The sequence below is a fragment of the Aphelocoma coerulescens genome, chromosome 1A (assembly GCF_041296385.1).
Source record: "Aphelocoma coerulescens isolate FSJ_1873_10779 chromosome 1A, UR_Acoe_1.0, whole genome shotgun sequence".
Lineage (NCBI taxonomy): Eukaryota > Metazoa > Chordata > Aves > Passeriformes > Corvidae > Aphelocoma > Aphelocoma coerulescens.
In genome coordinates this window covers 54,730,773-54,736,772 of record NC_091014.1, presented here as the reverse complement: position 1 = coordinate 54,736,772, position 6,000 = coordinate 54,730,773, and positions in this window count along the sequence as shown.

The window sequence follows — 6,000 nt, the reverse complement described above, 5'->3', positions numbered from 1 at the left end:
TTTTACATTCCTTTGGCAGCTTAGAGAGGGTAAGGATTGTAGGAGTGTCTTTTTGGCTAATGGAGTGTGACTTCCATTTCTGTCTACTCCACTGGAATGACTGCATTTGTCCACCAGTGAAAGGAGAGCAAGCCAGTCACTGTGATTCCTCTGAGTAATTCAGCCATGGGAAAGCAATCCTGATTATTGGAAATCCTTTCTTATCCTTTTAGTTAGTTCCTGCTAAAGCTTATTTGCAAAGAGGGAAGCAGATTTATGACCACATTCAGCATATAGAGGGGTTTTTCTTACATGTCCAGTATTTAATTAATTAAAAGGGGTTTTGTTGTTGGGATTTTTCTTTTTTTTTTGATAAGAAGAATAAAATCAAAATCTGACACATCTAGGTTATTCATACAAATAATTAAAAAAAGCTGGAAGGTGTGGAGAGTTGTGGCAACAGGCTCACTCAGAGTTCACCTAAGTGAAATGGTAGAATTTAGGGAGGAAGTTTGTGTTACTGCACTTGTCAGTTTTGGTAATGTGGTTGCACATTTACTATCACCTCAATCAGGTTCATTCAGGAAAAAATTAGGACTGGGTTTCCCCTTCGGAATACATATATGGTGCAGAGTTGGGGATACTCATCCATTATAATTTCCTTTTATCTTTCCCACCACACATAGATAACTGTAATTTGAATAATAAGGTGTTCCAGGTCCCTATCAGCCAATATAGCCAAAATTTTGGATGTTACTATCACAGCACTAGCATCTCACCTTGCCCTGCTACTATCTCCTATGTCTACTATACATGTTGTGACAAGCAACTTCAGTCTTCAAGGATACCAGCCAGTCATCTTCTGCTCCCCAGAACTCCTCCTTATTTGTTAAAGAAGTAGTAGAATCATAGAATCATTAAGGTTGGAAAAGACCTCCAAAATCATCAAGTCCAACCTTTGACCGAACACCACCAGCACTAAGTGCTATATCCAGTTGTTTCTTGAACACTTCCTGAGATGATTACTCCTCCACTTTCCTGATCAGCCCATTCCAATGGTTAACCACCCTTTCAGGGAAGAAATTCTTCCAGATGACCTGCCTGAACCTTTAGTCTGCCAAGGATGTTGTGAAGATGAGTGCTTATATGTGTTGGAGAGGAGAATGGGCAGATTCATGGAAGAGAGAGCCACTGAAAGTTATCAAACTCCTACAGGCCACATCTAGCTTGTGAAGTTCCTGAGCCAAAATGGTTGTGATTTGGGATAGGATTAGGAGAAGTTGTCATAATCTGATTGCTTTGTGATTACATTCCTTCAGACACTTTTGTCTATGTCCACTCTCACTGTTTACACTACTGAAAATGTCCTTTGTTTTGTATGTATTAACTATAATTTCCTTCTGCAATGGCCTGTTCTTGGGTTTGCCTGAGGGAAGTCTGTATTCCTAGGATGGAAACTTAGTGGTTCCATTTTTACTGATTTTTCCATTCCTCTGATAATTGCCTCAAAAACTGAAAATAACAAATGTCTACAAGAGATACCCCAGAGGTAAGAAATAGGTCACTACTAGTTCATGCTACCAGTGGGCTTTGGGGACTCCCAGCTTGTATTGCAAATGGTGTGGAAAAGAAAGTGAAATATCTCACCCAAAGGGGATAATACAAATGAAAAACAGAGATAGGTGTAAGCCCCTGGTGAGAGTTAGCCTCAAATTACCAAACAAGAAAAAAAGCAAGTGCTGAAAGAGTAGGTCTGTGTATCATAACACCTCCTAGCAACTCTCAAATGGATATTTACAGCAGAAAAAAAAGCTGTTAGTCCCAGTGGGAAACCCTGACCCCAAGGTTAAGAGAATGGAAACAGTTGGTTTTCTTTACAACAGACACTTGTGGGTATCAGACATTTGTCATAATTGACACTCTGGTGGTGTTCACACTGGGATGGATAAGGTCCTTGTAATTATTACCACAGGGGTTATATTCCAGAAGAACTGGCACAGCAGAAAGATGGTTTCATTACTTATTCCTATTTATTCTAGGCTGCTGGTGGGAGAACAGTCAAAGTATTTAAATCAGGATAAACAGCTTTTGGGGAAATTGGACCTTAGTTTAAACAGCTGGAATCGTGTGGTAACCCAAATTTTGATAGTTATTCTTTAATTAATCTGTTGGGGGTTTTTCTTTTTTTTTTTTTTTTTTTTTTTTTTTTGCTCTTATAATTAATTTCAAAGCTGTTAGGGCCTAGTGAGATGGACTTAAAAGTCAGAGGTTTGTAAAGGAATCATATCTTTCTGCGTTAACAGCAAGTGGGAAGAATTTTGCAGCTATGATGCTCAAATGGCAAGTTGGGGTTTTCCTGCCAACCTCCCAAGTGGAAATTGCTAGATATGGAAGTCTATAACTATTAGCAGAACAAGAGCACTGTTATGTCAGCTGTTTATTTATTGTCAATATTTCATTAGAAAATAGTTCTTACATTCACACAATTGGTAAATGAGATATCTTCTCAAGTTTAAGTGATGATTTGAATCCAGCTAAGGAGAATAACAGTAAATAAAAGTCATTATTCTGTAGTGTTGTTTCCTTCATCCTAATGAAATGAGTTGATCAGCATCAGCCCAGTTGTTAATAAACAAATACAGACAAAAATAAACTTATTTGGACTAGAAGAATATCTCCATGTAGTCCATGGCCTGAATCAGATCCAAACACTGAATTCTCCTGTGCTTTCGCTTCTTTGTGTCTTTAGGTTGCCTAAGTGGAAGACTTCAGGAAGGAAATGTCTGTTCTTGCTACCTGTTCTAAACTTCTTAAGAGAATGGACAGACATTCAAGTGTTAGCTTGTCCAGCTGCATTCACCAGGTAAATGTCAAACTGAAAGTCTGGGTTTATCTCTTGTAACATCCTTATTCTCTGTGTTCAGGAGAAAAAATTATTAAAGAAAGACTCACAGGCATGTTCCTAAGGGAAGTATATTTTCCCTGCCATTTCCACTGTATCTCAACTTCTTCTAACAATATTCTTTTAGATATTCCTTCTGATAATCATCTTATCACCTTGTTCACAGTCTTATGTATGGAGATTTCTTTATTTTCCTATGAAAGTGAATAAGTTTATTCCTGCAATTAAAAAAATTATTTGCAGAAAGGAAATACATTTGTTGGACTAACCATTTTTATAGAAACTTACATTATTTTTTCAAAATATTTTTTTTTATATTTATGGATTTAATTTAAAAATTTATATATTTTATTTATTTTATATATTTAATTTTATATATTTTTAATAGATTTATATATTTTTAACATATTTTTTGTATTTTGCACCTCTGAATGGATCCTTATTATGGGCATACTTTTTTTGCTTGGATGTTTGCATTGTTTCTCCTTCCCCAAAGGGTTCACAGTGGCAGTCTCCTGCAGGAATCACCTTATTGCAGGGCCTTTTTGCATTTCTCCATTCAAAACTTTGTATATATTCCTTGTGTAGGTAAAAGAAGTGTTGTAATCTAGAAATGGAGCATCAACGCACTTGGTACAGATGCATCAGCCCTTTAGGCTCATGCTTTGGTATGTTGATAGTTGTTTGTAAGAGCCAGTAGCATCCCAAGCCCTTTGAGTTTCGATCTCACTGGGACACAGAAGCTGCTGTCTTGAAGAAGAATGAGATATTTCAGAAAATTGAACATTAATAACTTGCTTGTGGATGATGCAGAGACTCACAAGACACAGGTGACGTGCTGGTTGGCAGCGTTTTGCCTCTGAAATTTATAATCTCTGTTATTTTTCTGCACTTCTGTTGACAATTCTACTCTGTTATTTGTGAAGGAAAAGGCAAGTCCTGGGGCATACTAAAAACCTCATTGATCTCTGAGGTAGCGTAGCTCCATGTCTTCTGTTACTATCACCTGGCTGCCCAGGGACTTATTTTTCCAACACTTTCACCTGTTAAAGGGTAGACAACTGAAATGCCAACAAACCAACTGTTTGCATGAGACCACACAGTATAGTGGCATGTCACATCCTGTCTTGTGGTATCTTCCAAAATGGACCATCCTTTTCTTTTTTGTTGCTCTAGATCTTGATGGTGGGAAGTATAGCTTGTGACAGCAGTTTTACTTAGGTGGAGCAAAGAGATCATTCCTTTCACACAGAGGGTTTGTTTGTTACTTGACCTCTTCTTGACCACATTCACCCTGTTGTCTCTTTTCAGTTGGGCTTCTTTTACCCTTTCTTAATAGAGCTAGATTTGTTCCGATTATTAATATTATTCAGAAGCCTGTATTCATATGCATATCGTAAAAATGCTTAAAGCTGTGTTCACAAGGGACAGGGGAAGGAGTGTGGCTCTTCCTTCTCCCAGGAGAGGGAAAGTTTGCTAATGCCCTGTGAGGGAATGACAGATGATTTCTCTCTCAGGTTATACATGCTCTAAATCCTCGCCACCATTTTTATTCAGCAATGAGGAGACAGATGCTACTGTAACAGCATAGAACTTGTGCAAATCCCTTACAAAGACCTTTATTTCTGCTATGAATAAAAACAAGTGACTTGCTTCACCTTTCATCCTATTTTTAGATGAGCTTACGTTTCTGAAGGATGTATTTGATTCCCTTTCATGGTTTTGGCTAGTTTTCTGTTGGCTTTTTTTTTCCCCTTTACTTTTAGTGTGATATGGGAGGATGAGGTGCGAGAAAGTGTCTATTTCTCTGAGCTGTTGTGTTGGTATTTGTTAACCTGACATTTTGTGTGATGTGCCCAGTTCCCTTTCTAGCAGTTTCTAGTAGCCATGGGAATACAGACAGCAGAAATCACACTTTTCACACGTAATTTCTCTCCTGAAAAAAATACCCAAACTGGTGGAAAGGATAATCAAATGATTTTGTAAACAAACCTTTGATTTGGCCTCAGAGTAAATGCTATGGAGTCTGGGGAGCAGAAGTTTATTTTTATTTCACCTGTTTAGTGTAACCTGGTTTGCAAGGATTGCTTTTACATCCGGAGAGCTGCAGTCTTGACTCAGCTGTCTTTTGAGGGTCTGAACCATCTTCCACGGCTGTCATTGAGACTCTTGTGGTTTTTAATGGCGATTTCACCAGGCTGCTCTTCTAGAGCTTTTCTCAGGAACTGCAATGTGATGGAGATCAGTTGGTACCACTGAATAATTACTTTCTAGAGAGAAGGCCAATTGGTTAGGAGTTTCATTGACACCATAAATCTATGTGGGTACTGATCTCCTGTTAGATATCAGTGACTGCTGAAAACTACTGATGTTTTAGATTGTAATCTAAAGGCAGAAAAAAACAGCTAAAAGATTTTTATCTTATGCTGTTTTTTCTTAAGCACCCATATTTTATGCGTGTGCTTTTTTTATTTATAACATAGAGTACATACTGAACTGTCCTATTTATGTGTTGTTTTGTGCTATTTTTTGAGTTTTTTTTGTGGTTATGCTGTTTGCTTTGGTTTTGTTTTTGTGTGTGTGTATGTAGGATAGGTAATTGTCCATCTTCTGACATAGAAGAACCATGGATGTCCACAGTTCTGGAATGAGGAATTATCATATATTGTTACCAAAACGAACCAGGTATTGACATACAAATTTTTCAAACACTATTTTATTACTCACTGAGGCTGGGAGGAATATCTGTTGTGGTAAGTACTTATGAACATGTGAGAGAAGCAAACAAGGGAATGATTGATTGTGTGAGGATGAAGACTGGGGAACAGATACATGCATGCTGAGAGAGAGAGAGATGTAGATAAATACCTTTTCACCATGGGTGTCAGCTGGAACAGGTGCCTCAAGCATGCATGCAGCCTTAACCTGCCTGTGTGTGTATACATTCCTCCTCCCTGCACAATCTACGCTTGTAGAGGAAAGGATGAACCTATGTGAAAAATTACAATCATGTGTGCAAGTACACACCTGATGTAGAGTTAAATGAAACTTGTTTCAACAGCTGAGTTCTTGCTCTTATAAGATCAGGGAAATTGTGGTCATCTTGAAAAATGTGTAGA